General features: G+C 37.7%; 1 protein-coding gene across 9 annotated transcripts in view; it reads left to right on the top strand.

Moving 5' to 3' along the window:
• UGGT2 (UDP-glucose glycoprotein glucosyltransferase 2) overlaps positions 1 to 15,597 on the top strand; it is a 274,442-nt gene that overhangs the window by 200,854 nt on the left and 57,991 nt on the right. For 2 of the 9 annotated variants that reach the window (XR_002518482.2, XR_002518479.2), the window contains exon 37: positions 6,241 to 6,335. The exons of the other annotated variants lie outside the window; for them this stretch is intronic. The gene's annotated coding sequence lies outside the window, so the exon portion shown is untranslated. The remainder of the gene's footprint in view (positions 1 to 6,240; positions 6,336 to 15,597) is intronic. 9 annotated transcript variants of the gene reach the window in all.

Genomic DNA, 15,597 nt, shown 5'->3' with positions numbered 1-15,597 from the left:
TAACAGGAAAGTATTTAACTATCCTAAATATATGCACCTAAATACAGGAGCACCCAGACTGCAGGACTCCACAAAAGAGATCATAGACTTACACAATAATAATGGAGACTTCAACACTCCACGTCAACATTAGACAGATCAACGGCGATGGTGAAAAGTTAACAAGGATATCCAGGGAATTGAACTCATCTCTGCAGCAAGCAGACCTCAATAGACATCTATAGAACTCTCCACCCCAAATCAATACCAGAATATACATTCTTCTCAGCAACCGCACATCGTACTTACTCCAAAATTGGACTTCACGTAATTGGAATAAAGCACTCTCAGCAAATGTACAAGAACAGAAATTATAACAAACTGCCCTTCCGTGACAGTCAGCACCCAACCAGAACTCAGGACTAAGAAACTCAATCCTGAAACCCAACTTCACGAGCTGGAAACTGAACAAACCTGCTCCTGAATGACTACTGGCACATAACGAAATGAAGGCAGTAATAAGATTGCCCTTGGAAACCAACTTATAAACGTTATGCAATATACTGCAACCCCGCATTACTCCCAAGCATGTGAGGGAAATTAGCACTAAATGCCCACAAGAGAAAGCAGGAAAGATCTAAAATTCGAGACTCTACATCATGTAATTAAAAAACTGAGAAGCAAGAGCAAACACATTTGAAAGCTAGCAGAAAGGCAAGCAGCCATAACTAAGATCAGAAAGAACTGAATGGAGATAGGAGACACAAAAACCCTCCAAAATCAATGAATCCAGGAGTTGGTTTTTTGAAAGATCAACAAAATTTACAGACCACTAGCAAGACTAATAAAGAAGAAAGAGAGAAGAATCAAATAGACGAATAAAAAAATGATAAAGGGGATATCACCAATTGACCTTAATGGTACAAACTACCATCAGAGTAACAATAAGTAAACACCTCTCTACACAAATAAACTAAGTGCCCGTGTGAAGAAATGTGGATACTTTCTCTGACATTAATTTCCAAGACTTAAAACCAGGAAGTAAAAGTTGAACTCTGAATAGACTTCAATAGGAGGCTCTGAAATTGAGGCACACCAATAGCTCCTCAACAAACGAAAAAGTCTGTGGTAACTTCAGATGGATTCACAGTTGAATTCTACCAGAGTACAAGGAGGGAGCTGGTGCCCAATCTTCTGAAACTATTCAAATCAATAGAAAAAAGAGGGAATCCTCCCTAACTCATTTTATAGAGTCAACATCATCCTGAGTTACCAAAGCCTGGCAGAGACATTACCGAGAAAAAAAGAGAATTTTAGGACCAATATCCCTGATGAACATCGATGCAAAACTCTCAATAAAAATTCTAAAACTGATTCAGCGTCACAAAAGCTTATATCCACTATGATCAAGTGGGCTTCATCCCTGGGATGCAAGGCTGGTCTAACATTCGCGAATCAATAAACGAATCCAGCATATGTAAACAGAACTAAAGACAAGAACCACATGATATCTCAATGATGCAGAAAAGGCTTTGACAAAACTCCCAACATTCTTCATGCTAAAACGCTCAATGTACCTGGTATTGATTTTGAACAAAAATTCTCAAAATTAATAAGAGCTATTTATGACAAACCACAGCCACTAACAGCAATTGAATGGGCAAAAACTCGGAAAAATTCCCTTGAAAAACTGGCACAAGACAGGATGCCCTCCCTTCACCACTCCTATTCAAAGATAGTGTTGGAAGTTCTATTAGCACCAGCAAGAGAAAGAAACAAGCAAGTATCTAAAATAGGGAAAGAAGAAGTCAAATTGTTCCCTGTTTGCAGATGACATGCAGATTGCATTTAGAACCCCCATTGTCTCAGCCCAAAATCTCCTAAAGCTTTGATAAGCAACTGCAAAGTCTCAGGATACAAAATTACGTGCAAAACAAGGCATTCTCCTATACACCAGTAATGACACACCGAGAGCCAAATCATGGAAACAAACTTCCCATTCACAATTGCTTCAAAGAGAATAAAATACCTAGGAATCCAACTTACAAGGAATGTAAAAGGACCTCTTCAAGGAGAACTACAAACCACTGCTCCATGGAATAAAAGAGGACACAGAAACAAAATGGAAAGAATACACCATGCCTATGGATAGGAAGAATCAATATCGTGAAAAAATGGCCATACTGCCCAAGGTAATTTATAGATTCCACCAAATCCCCTACTCGGCTACCAAATGAGTTTCTTCTACAGAATTGAAAAACTGCTTTAAAGTTCATATGGAACCAAAAGAGCCTGCATCTCCAAGACAATCCTAAGTCAAAAGAACAAAGCTGGAGGCATCACGCCATCTGACTTCAAAACTATACTAAGTGCTGCAGTGTCCAAAACAGCAGCTATACCGGTACCTCTAAACAGAGATATAGACTAAATGGAACAGAAACAGAGTCCTCGCAGTCACACATCTACAGCCATCTTCTTGACTTTTGACAAACCCTAGCAAAAAGTCAGGTGCGATTCCTGCCAATAAATGGTGCTGATAATTGGCTAGCCATAAGTAGAAAGCTGGAAACCGGATCCTTTTCCTTACTCCTTATATGAAATTAATTCCGATGGATTAGAGACTCAAATGCCAGGGACCTTAATACCATAAAAACTTAGAGGAAAAACCTAGGGTAGTAAATTCATTCAGGACATAGGTATGGGGAAAAGACTTCATGTCTAAAACACCAAAAGCAATGGCAGCAAAAGCCAAAATTCACAAAATGGGATCTCATTTGAACTAAAGAGCCGCAATAGCAAAAGAAACTACCGGACAGAACAGCAACCTACAGATGGGATGGTAATGGTAATCTACTCATCTGACAAAGGGCTAATATCCAGAACCCAAGCAAAGAACTCAAACAACGTGGCAAGAAAACAACTTTAATTTAAAAGTGGGCAAAGGATACAGAAGGACATTTCAAAAAAGAAGACATTCATACAGCCAACAGACACATGAAAAATGCCTGACCATCACTGGCCATCAGAGAAATCGCAAATCAAAAAACGACAATGGAGTTACCATCTCAGACCAGTGCTGAATGGCGATCATTAAAAAGCCGCAGAACAAACAGCCAGAGATGGCGGAAGAGGTGGTCACTTTTACACTGTTGTGGATTGAAACCAGTTCAAACCATTATGGAAAAATAGTATGGTGATTCCTCAAGGACCGAAGTAGTTGTACCATATGACCCAGCCATCCCATTACTGGGTATATAATTAAAGGATTATAAATCATGCTGCTATAAAGACACATGCACATCTATGTTTATTGCGCACTATTCACAATAGCAAAGACTTGAATCAACCCAAATGTCCATCATCAGTGATGGACTGATTAAGAAAATGCGGCGCATATACACCATGGAATAATATGCAGTGTCGGTGCGGCGATGAGCCAAACCTCGTAGGGATGGATGCCAAAACCATCAGCCTTAGCAAACTATCACAAGAACAGAAAACCAAACACCGCGTCACCATAGTGGGAACTCGAACAATGAGATCACTTGACTCGGGAAGGGGAACATCACACACCGAGGTCTATCATGGGAGGGGGAGGGGGAGGGATTGCATTGGGAATTATACCTGATGTGTAAATGATGTTGATGGGTGCTGACGAAAGTTGATGGTGTAGCACAGCACATGGCACAAGCATACATGGCCAAAACCCTGCACAAGCAGCAACATGTACCCTAGAACTTAAAGTATAATAATAAAAATAAAAAATAAAAAAAAAATAAAACTATTAGATCTCATGAGAACCCACTCGCTATCAAGAGTACAGGATGGGGAAAACCACCCCCATGAGTCAGTTATCTCTACCTCATCCCTCCCACAACAGGTGAGGATTATGGGAATTACAATTTATGATGAGATTTAGGTGGGAACACAGCCAAACCATGTCACCCTCTTTTTTCTTTCTCTCTTCCATCATTGTTTAAACATGCTCAAGTCTCTCTCTCTCTGATCTTCGAGATAAATCCTTCATCCAGTGCACCCCTACCCTGATATTGCCTTAACATTTTCTTTCACCTCACAAGCACTATTTTCCTAATATCCTATCAATTTCCTCATTATTGCATCTGAAACGTTTTAGACAATTTAAGCAGAAGCAAAAGATTCTGTAGCCCATAATCCCTACTCTTTTTCCTTATTTTTATCACAACCATGCATGTTTGTTCATTCATCTGTTGAATACCTGCTATGTGCCAGATACTCTCCTAAGACCTCAGACATCAGAAAACAAAAACAAGATTTCTTTAGCTCATGATATTTTTATTCTAATAGGAAAATAAAATTTAAAAATAAACAATATTTAAAGATAAGAAACGTTTCGGAGGAAAAAAACATGAAAGCATGATAGAGAGTTCAGAATACTGAATAGGGGCTGGGGCTTGCAGGTATAAATTGGCCATATGTCCCTATGAAGATGATTTTTGAGTGAATTTTAGGTGGAGGCATAAAAGCTGACAATGCAGATGTCCTTGAGTATTCCAGGCCAAAGAGAATATCTGATGCAAAGGTCCCAAGGTGGGATTGGGCCTTCCATGTTTGAGGAATAGCAAGAAACTCAGTATGGTTGGGATAAAGATGGGGGGAATAAAGTAAAAATGAAGGAAAAGAGTTAACAGAGGCTCCAGATAATGTAGAAAGCTTAATCCCTTTGTTTAAAAGTCTAGTAAATGGGAAATTATATGTCAAAATATGAATGAGTTATTCAAGACCACACTGGTAAGTAATTGATTTTTTTAATCATTCTTGAAAGTTGGGAGATCTTCAAATATATATGTGTTTACATACAAAATAGGGTCTCTTCACTATTGCCAATTAGTAGAAAACTGACTAGGGTCCTCAGTAAACCTCAATAACATGCCAGATTTTGATTATGAATACATCTTTGGTAATTCTTAATAATTTTACCAATGTATTATTTATAAGGAGTTCTCAGTCTTACATATGAATGAAAGTCTATGAAGTTGCCCATTATCTGCCTATGGACAACTGAAGAAAGGATTCATTTTTCAAGCAATTCAGAAACTGTCCGAGGTGTTCTCCCAGTACTATATTACCACATTTTGGGGATGATTGTCCTTACTCAAATTTAGTTTGGTTCGCACTCCCTCCAATCCACTTAACACTTCTCAGTAAAATCAAAATATCTTTGTTCTTAGGTGAAAATGTGTAGTGAGCTCTTCTTGTTTGTTTTTAGGTGCCCTCTTTGCAGCATGGATGTTTTCAACCTCTCCTTTCTTGACACTCTCTTGACTCTCTATTGGCTTCCATGTCACACCTTGCTGGTTCTTCTTTGACATCCCTGGGTTTCCCGCCGCAATTTTATTGGTCAAACTACTTTTTCTCTACTTTTCCTTTAAATGTTGCTATTCTCTACATCTCTGCCTTGGCCCACTTCTCACTCTGTACTGTCTCTAGTGGCAGTCTTACAGCCAGTCATAGTTTCAATTTATATCTTTCTATTAATAGTTCCCAAATCTTATCTCTGGCTCTTAGCTTTCCCTTGAATTCCAAACTCCTGTATTAACTCTGCTGACATTGCCACATTAATGCCCAAAACTTATCTTGAATTAAAAAGTCAAGAACTCAAGTTCTGTTCTTCTTCCACCATTCCCTCCATCAGCAAATACCACTTAGCTGCCTGTTACAGATTGGATTACTCAGGAAGCCACCTAATTCTAACATGGAAATTAGCTTTCAGGAAGTTTATTAGGAAGTACTCTCAGGACCAACAACTGTGGAGGAAGGAAATGGAATTGGGGAAACTTTACAAATTCCATTAAGACCTCCGTTGACTGACCCCACAGGGAGCTGTGAAGCTAAGATGGTCCTTCAAAGTTTTCACAGGTTTGGGCAAGTCTTTATTCCTTCATATCAACCAGTCATTGGTTATGGGCTGCCCCAGGTAAAGGGGTGACCTTGGGTGAGACAACTCTTTTCCAACAGCAGTTCCCTAGAGATAGCTGACAGCTGAGTAGCACTCCCAGCAGCTAGGAGAATAGTTTTCAGATTTGAATGGAGATCTGGTTGCTGCATCACAGCATCCATTGTAGTCCACACTGTACTTCATGGATCATACACTTATTGTTTTACAAGTTCAAAGGAAAACTTGTAAGAGGGGGGTTAGTAGAACAAACTATAGCGCGTACCTCTGGAACTGGTCAAAAGACCACACTTGTACTCATCATCTCCCTTTATTATCCATTCTAGATTCCTCTAACCTAGTGATATGACACAGAACCACCAGGAATTGGGAGGGAAAATAAGCATAACCTCCTCAAGAGAGTCACTGGGAGTGATGATAAGTATGGTCACTTCTATTTTGCCCCCTTGGGCCCATGTAATTTTTCCAAATGGTAGCACAGCACCATAAAATGGTTGTTGATGTAAAATATAATACTGCATCTATAAGATGGCACCTCACCTTTGCAAGAGTTTGACTCCAAACTAGCACCTCTGCTGTGCCCTTAGTAAACCATTCCATTGCTCCATTGGCCAGCATCTTCTACATAGTGCAGTATGTGACAGGACTGTGGGATCATGTGCCCTCTGCCACAGTGCCTTTGCTATAAATTGGGTCTCTTGGTCTAATACAGTATTATATAGAATCCTTTGTCAGTAGATAACTATAAATCTTTAGGTAATGGTGCTAAGTTTCTGTGAGCAAGAAAGGCAAACCCATACATAGAATATGTGTATAGGTCAGTCCAGAAGAATCTGCATAAAGGACATCTAGTGTAGCCGACTTACCATCAAACAGCTGATTGGTCTTTGCAAAGTATAAGTGCTATATTAGAAGCTCAGTGTTTACCTCTACTGTTGGCAGCTATAAGAGCTAGATGAGCCTGGGTAAGTAGGAGCCTGTGCTGTTTGGCCCATACACAGTCTCCATCTCTGCCAGCATGTCAACTCCATTCATGTGCCCATTGTGTCATTGGAGTAGCCTATGATCAAGGCTAGCAGACTTCCACAAACCACATAATTTTGACTGCCTAGTTATTTAGCGCTGATTCTGTGTTGAATGCTTTCTGGTGGCTGTTTAACATGAAGTACCCAAAGATCCTGATAGTTTATGCCACCCCCATAGGCTTATCCAGAAACCTCTACCCCAGAATTTCTTTCCCTTAATCTTCCTCTTTCTGTTTCTTGGCCTCTGACCAGTTAGTCAAGCCATTCGCCACTTCTTATGAATATATTCCAACTATAGACTATTTTTCTTTCTACATTCATGTACCTCATTATGCAGTTTGTATAGAAAGAAAAGTAGCCTATAGTTGGAATATATTCATAAGCAGCTAAAATTGTTCTTAGAAATAAATTTATAGTACTAAGAACCTCCATTAGACAAGAAAAAAGGTCTCAACCTCATCTTCTACCTAGAAACTAGGGAAAAAAGAACAGTTAAAACCAAAGTAAGGTCCTGGCTAATGCAGTAAGACAAGAAAAGGAAATAAAAGGTATACGCATTGAGAAGGAAGAAATAAAACTGCCTTTGTTTGCAAATGCCTATTTAGACAATCCAAAAAAATGACCAAAAAACCGAAATCAGTATACCAATAAGGCATTATAGCAAGGTCAAAGGTTAATATATAATTAATATATAAAAGTATAAATTAATATATAAAAGATTAATATATAAAAGTCATTTTTACTACCTATCAGGTACTATGCTTACTACCTGGGTTACAAAATAATTTGTACACTAAACCCCCATGACATTCAATTTACCTATATAGCAGGCTTGCACATGTAACCCTGAACCAAAAATAAAAGTTTAATTAATTAACCTGGAGCAAAAGACTGATTACAGAGTCTATGGGCTTAGATCAGGTGTCTGAAATAAAGAATAAGTATAGTAAAAGAAAGCTATTTATAAAAAATTAAATACTATTTTGCATAATTTTTTTTTTGAGACAGAGTCTTGCTCTGTCACGCAGGCTGGAGTGCAGTGACGCAATCTCGGCTCACTGCAAGCTCCGCCCCCCAGGTTCACGCCATTCTCCTGCCTCAGCCTCCTGAGTAGCTGGTACTACAGGCGCCCATCACCACGCCCGGCTAATTTTTTGTATATTTTAGTAGAGACGGGGTTTCACCGTGTTAGGATAGTCTCGATCTCCTGACTTCATGATCCACTTGCCTCAGCCTCCCAAAGTGCTGGGAATACAGGTGTGAGCCACCGTGCCCGGCCATAAGATAAATTTTTTTAAAGTATATTAAAATTATTCCCTTATGTTTATAATATACATTTTAGGGTTGTATTTTATTTTCAATAATATCATTTGCATGGGGGTCTTTGCACATTGCTTGATAGAGATTTAAGAACATAAGATATATGACAAAGAAAAAGTCATTTTTCTGTATGCCAACAATGAACAACTGGAATTTAAAATTAAAAACACAATATCATTTAAATTGGCACCAAAATAATATTTAAGTATAAATCTAATAAAGTATGTTTCTCTACATGAGGAAAACTGTAAACTTCTAATGAAAGAAATTCAAGAACACTGAAATACCTGAAGAGGTATTCCCTGTTTGTGGTTAGGAAGACTAAATTGCTCAAGACTACATTGATAAATTCTTCCCAGATCAATTTATAGATTCAACACAATTCCAATCAAAGTCCTAGTAAGTTGTTTTATAATTGTCAACCTACTGATTTTAAAGTTTATATAGAAAAGGAAAAGACCTAGAATAATCAGCACAATATTGAAAAAGAAGAAAGTCAGAAAACCAGCAATACCAGACTTACCTCACTGTAAAGCTATAGTAATCAAGACAGTATGTTGGCAAAAGAATAGAAAAATAGATCAACGGAACAGAATAGAGAGCCCAGAAATAAACCCACATAAATATAGTCACTCAATCTTTGACAGAGGAACAAAGATAGAGGAAAGATAGTATTTTCAGCAAATGTCACTGGAACAACTGAACATCTCGTAAGAAGAAAATGAATCTAGACACAGATCTTATACCCTTCAGAAAAATTAACTCAGAATGGTTTATAGACTTGAATGTAAAACACAAAATGCAAAACTCCTGGAAGACAATATAGGAGAAAACCTAGATGGCCTTGGGTATGACAATGACTTTTTAGATGTAACACCAAAGTCATGATCCATGAAAGTTAATAATTGGCAAGCTGTACTTCACTGAAATTAAAAACTTCTGTTCTGCAAAAGACAATGATAAGAGAAAGAAAAGACAAGTATTTTGGCAAAAATATATTTGTAAAAGATGCATCTGATAAAGGAGTGTTATCCAAAACAATGCAAAGAACTCTAAAGACTCAACAATCAGAAAACAAAACAAATTTGGAAATGGACCACAACCTTAACAGACACCTCACCAAAGAACATATACAGATGATATATAAGTATATGAGCAGATGTTCCACATCATATATCATCAGGGATATACAAAGTAAACAACAGTAAGATACCACCACACACCTATTAGGCCAAAATCCAGAATACTGACAACACCAAAGGCTAATAAAGATGTGGAGCAAGAGGAACTCGCGTTCATTGCTGATAAGAGTACAAAATGGTATAGTCACTTTGGAAGACAATTTGACAGTTTCTTACAAAACCAAACATACTCTTACCATACGATTTAGCCATTGTAATTTTTGGAATTTCCTCAAAGGAGTTGAAAACTATGGCTACATAAAAACCTGCACAAAGATATTTGTAACACCTTTATTTATAACTGCCAAAAATGCAGCCAACCAAGATGTCTTTTAGTAGGTGAATCGGTAAAGAAACGAGTATATCCAGACCATGGAATATTATTCAGAGTTAAAAAGAAATGAGCTATTAAGCCATGAAAAGACAAGGAATAACTTTAAATGTATAATAACTAAGTGAAAGAAGCCAATCTGAAAAGATTACATACTGTATTATTCTAACTATATAACATTCTGGGAAAAGCAAAATTATGGAGACAGTATAAAGATAAGTGGTTGTCAGAGTTTGGTGGCAGGGAGGGGGCAGGTGATGAATATGGTGGAGCACAGAGAATTTTTAAGCAGGGAAAATATATAGTGGCAGATACATGTCATTATATATAGTTGTCCAAACCCGTAGAATGTACAACACCAAGAAAGAAGCCTAATGTAAACTTTAGACTTTGAATGAGTATAATGCATGAATGTAGGTTAATGTATTGTAACAAACATATCACTTTGGTGGGAGGTGTTGATAATAGAGGAGTAGGTAATGCCTGTGTGGGAACAGTGAGTATATGGGAAATCTCTGCCTTCCTCTTAATTTGGCTGTGAACCTAATAACTGCTCTAAAAAATAAAATAGATAAAAGGAATAATTAAGGTTAGAATGGAAATCAGTAAAACGGAAAAAAAAAAAAAAAAAAAAAAGCATTTTTGTAGATTTTTAAAAATGAAACCTAAACTGGTTCTTTGAGAAAATCAACGAAACCGATGAACCTCTATATAGACTGTTCAGAAAAAAAAAGGTAAAAGACACAAATTACCAATATAGAAATGTGAGACCTGACAGCACACAGATTCTACAGATACTGAAAGAATAATCAAGGGACTATTAGAATCAAGTTTCTGGTAATACATTCAACAACTTTGATGAAATGGCCAAATTACTTAAAAGACACAAACCACCAAAAGTCAGAACATGAAATAGGTAACCTGAATAACCCTGTATCAGCTGAAGAAATGGAATTTGTAGTTTAAATCCCCAGGCCCAGATAGCTTCAGTAGTGACTTCTATCAAACTTCAGAGAAAGAAATAATACCAGTTTTACACAAACTATTCCAGAAAATGGAAGAGAAGGGAATACTTTTCAACTCATTCTGTGAGGCAGCATTCCCTTGACATCAAGATCAAAGATACTATAAGAAAGGAAAATTATAGACAAGCATTTCTTAAGAAAAGTTGTAAAAATTGTTAACAAAGTTTTAAGTAATCAAATTTAGTAATGTATAAAAAGGATCTTATATCATGAATCATGACCACATGAACTTTATCCCAGGAGTGCAAGATTGATTCAATATTAGAAAATCAATGTAACTCCCTAAAGACTGAAATACATATCCATATATACGTATATATATATATGATCAACTAAATAGATGCAAAAGAGCATTTGATATACTCCAGTATCCATTCCTGATGTAAAACTCTCAGCACACTAGAACTGGAAGGGAACTTCCTCATCCTGATAAAGGGCATCTATGAAAAACCTACAGCTAACATCATACTTAATAATCAAAGACTGAATGCTTTCTCCCTAAGATCAGAAACACAGCAAGGATATCCACTCTTACCTTTCTTATTCAGTATTGTACTAGACAGATACCTAGTACAGCAAGGCAAGAAAAAAAATAAAAGGCATTCAGATTGGCAAGAAATAAGTAAAACTGGCTGTCTTGGATGGGTAACGGGGACAATCAATGTGATCATCTAGGTAGAAAACCGCATGTAATCTGCCAAAAAGCTAGAACTAATAACTGCATTTCACAAAGCTGCAAGATACAAAATCACTATTAAAATTCAATTCTATTTCTATATACTAGCAATAACAATTGGAAATTGAAATTAAATATCCATTTCTGTAGCATTTTGGAAATGAAAACCTTAGTGGTCAGACTTAAGACTTACAGACTGAAAACTACAAAACTGCTGAGAGAGATTAAAACTCAGCTGAATATTTAGAGAGATATACCTTGTTCGTGGTTGGAAGATTGAATATTGTTAAGATGTGGTTTCTCTCCAAATTAATTACTAGATTTAATGCAATTCCAATAAAAACATTACTCTCTATTTTTTCTAATATTCAGTAGGCTTTCCTGTACAAATTAATGAAGTTGATTCTAAAATTCAAATGGAATGCCACAGACCTAAAATCGCCAAAACAGGCCAGGCACTGTGGCTCACACTGTAATCCCAGCATTTTGGGAGGCTGAGGCAGGTGGATCACTTGAGGTCGGGAGTTGAAGACCAGCCTGGCCAACATGGTGAAACTCTGTCTCTACTAAAAACAAAAAATTAGCTGGGCGTGGTGGCGGGCACCTGTAATCCTAGCTACTTGGGAGGCTGAGGCAGGAGAATCACTTGAACCCAGGAGGTGGAGGTTGCAGTGAGCCGAGATCACACCATTGCACTCCAGCCTGGGTAACAAGAACAAAACTCTGTCTCAAAAAAAATAAAAATTAAAAATTAAAAAAATGAAAATCACCAAAACAACTTTGAAAAATAAGAAAGTTTAAGGACTTATACCACCTTGTTTTAAGACGTAATATAGAGCTACTATAGTCAAAATAGGTTGGTGTTGGTGTAGAGATAGACAATCTGATCCATGAATCAGAATAAAGAATCCAGAAATAGACCCACATATATGGCCGGTTGACTTGTGACAAAGGTGCAAGGATAATGCAGTGGAGAAAGGATAGTCTTTTCAAGAAACAGTGCTGGAACAATCAGATATCCTTATGCCAAAAAGAACCCCCAAAACCTCTAAATCCTAATATGCCATGAGTAAAAATTAATTCCAAACACATCATAGACAAAGATACAATATAAAATGTTTACAAGATAGGAGAAAATCTCTGTGATCTTGGGTTATGCAGAGATTGTTTAGGTATGATACTAAAAGCATGATTCATAAAAGAAAAAATTGATAAATATATAAAGAGTTCCCAAAACTCATTAATAAGAAAATAAGTAATCTGATTTGTTAAAGAATCAGATTGACCCCATCACCAAAGATGATCAAGTGTCAATAAGTCCATGAAAAGATGCTAAACATCATTAGTGAATAGGGAAATGCAAATTAAAACTACAGTGAATAACTCTACACACCAATTAGAATGGTTAACATTAAACAGACTGACCATTCCAAGTGTTGAAAGGTTATATAGCTGCTAGAATTCTTATACATTGCTTGTGAAAATGAGTGTAAAATGGCTAAGCCATTTTGAAAAACAGTTTGGCAATTTCTTTTACAGTTTAACTTAAACCTGCCATATGATTAGTCATTATACTTCAAGGTATTTACCCAAAAGAAATAAAAGTACCTGGCCACACAAACACTTGTGCAGAAATATTCATAGTAGCATTATTCATAAAAGCCAAAATCTAGAACAACCCCCCTGTATTTGTTACCTCTTGCTGCATAACAACTTACCCAAAACATAGCAACTTAAAACAACAGTTTGTGTGGATCAGTTTCTGTGGTCTAACCTAACTTGGTGTTCTGCTTCATTGTGTCTCTCAAGACTGCAATCACTATGTCAGCCCAGGGACTACCATCTAATCAAAAGACTTGACTGCTAGGCAAAGACACTCACATGGTTGTGGGCAGAGTTTATTCTTCAAAAGTTATTATACCAAAGGCCTGATTTCCTTGCTGGCTGTGACTATAGGCAGTCATCAGTTTCTGGCAGATGGCCTTATCCGTAAGGGCAAACATGAGAGAGAAAAATCAGAGAAAGAGAGGATGCCGACAAAAATGGAAGTCACAGTCTGTTATAGTCTAATCTTAGAATTGACATCCCATTAGTTTTGCCATATTCTGTTAGAAGGTAGTCACTAGATCCAACCAGACCAAGAGAAGGAATTGCATAAGAGAATGGATACCAGAAGTCAGGAATTACTGGAAGCCATGTCAGAAACTGCCTACTACTAATATCTATCAAGAGGAGAATAGATTAAAAAGATATGGTATATTCATAGAATGTAATACTACTCAGTAGTAAAAAGGAATTAATTATTTGTACACAGACAACATGGATGACTCTAAAAATTACAATGCTGATCCATACCAAAAGTATGTAGATGTATTTACAATTTATATGAAAAGTCAGACCAAAAGTATTTGTATTATATAATCCTATGTATATAAAATTATAGAAAATGCAAACTAATCCAAGGTGAAAAAAGCAGTTCATGCTTACCTGGGGACTGGATTGGGTGGGCAGAGGAAGGATAGGAGGGAACAATTGCAAAAGGACACAGGGAATCTTCAGGGTGATGGCTATATTCAATTATGTTAATTATGTGGTGGTTTCACAGAAATATACACATGTAAAATTCTTTATGCCCAGTAGTGGTACTGGCATAAGGTTAGACATGTGGTCACTAGAATAGAATTGAGAGTTCTGAAATAAGCCTGTGCCTCTACTCTCATTTGATTTTTGTCAAGCATTCCAAGACATTTTAATGGGGAAAGAATAGTCTTTTTAACAACTATGCTAGACAACAGGAAATTCACTTGTAAAGAATGAAGTTGGACCCCTACCTCACATCATGTATAAAAATTAACTCAAAATGGATCAAAGACTTAAATGTAAGAACTAAAACCATAAAACTCTTAGAAGTGAATGTAAGTGTAAATCTTTGTGACTTTGGATTAGGCAATGTTTTTTAAAATATAAAACCAAAAGCACAAGCAATAAAAGAAAAAGATAAATTGGCTGGGTGCAGTGGCTCACGCCTGTAATCCCAGCACTTTGGGAGGTCGAGGCGGATGGATCACGAGATGAGATCGAGACCATCCTGGCTAACATGGTGAAACCCCGTCTCTACTAAAAATACGAAAAAAAATTAGCCGGGCATGGTGGCAGGTGCCTGTATTCCCAGCTACTTGGGAGGCTGAGGCAGGAGAATGGCGTGAACCTGGGAGGCGGAACTTGCAGTGAGCTGAGATCGTGCCACTGCACTCCAGCCTGGGTGACAGCCAAAAAAAAAAAAAAATTAAAAAAAATTAAAGGACACAAGAAAGGGAAAAGACAACTTATAGAATGAGACAAAAGATTTGCAAATCATGTATCTGACAAGACAGTAATATCCAGAACATATAAAGAACTCCTGTAGGATGTGAGGGCAATCAATCTAGCTGCTACATCTGTCAGCCCATTGATCGCCAGGGTTGATTCAGCTGATCTGGCTGGCTACACAGGACATGTCCTCTTCCTCCTTCGCTGTTCCATGTGTGTTCCTCCCGAAACTGCATGCTGGGTTTAAGAGGATGACTGTCCCCAACAGAGGAGGACCAATCTTCAGTCAAGGGTACACGAGTAGCTGTGCTTCCCTGCCAGAACCTCCAAACAAGCTCTCAAGAACTCCCGTAACTCAATAGCAAAGGAAAATAACCAATTTACAAAGTGGTCAAGGGATGTAAATAGACATTTAATTATGTTTATTTTTGTTTTCCATGTTTTTTATTTTACTCTAAGTTCAAGGATACATGTGCTGAAGGTACAGGTTTGGTTTTTTTTTTTGTTTTTTGTTTTTTTTTGAGACGGAGTCTCACTCTGTCACCCAGGCTGGAGTGCAGTGGCCGGATCTCAGCTCACTGCAAGCTCCGCCTCCCGGGTTTACACCATTCTCCTGCCTCAGCCTCCCGAGTAGCTGGGACTACAGGCGCCTGCCACCTCGCCCGGCTAGTTTTTTGTCTTTTTTAGTAGAGAGGGGGTTTCACCGGGTTAGCCAGGATGTTCTCGAACTCCTGACCTCGTGATCCGCCCGTCTCGGCCTCCCAAAAAGGTGCAGGTTTGTTATGTAGGTATACATGTGCCATGGTGGTTTGCTGC

The sequence above is a fragment of the Papio anubis genome, chromosome 15 (assembly GCF_008728515.1).
Source record: "Papio anubis isolate 15944 chromosome 15, Panubis1.0, whole genome shotgun sequence".
Classification (NCBI taxonomy): Eukaryota; Metazoa; Chordata; class Mammalia; order Primates; family Cercopithecidae; genus Papio; species Papio anubis.
The sequence above is the reverse complement of the archived record's forward strand: the minus strand, read 5'-3'. Positions and strand labels throughout refer to the sequence as shown.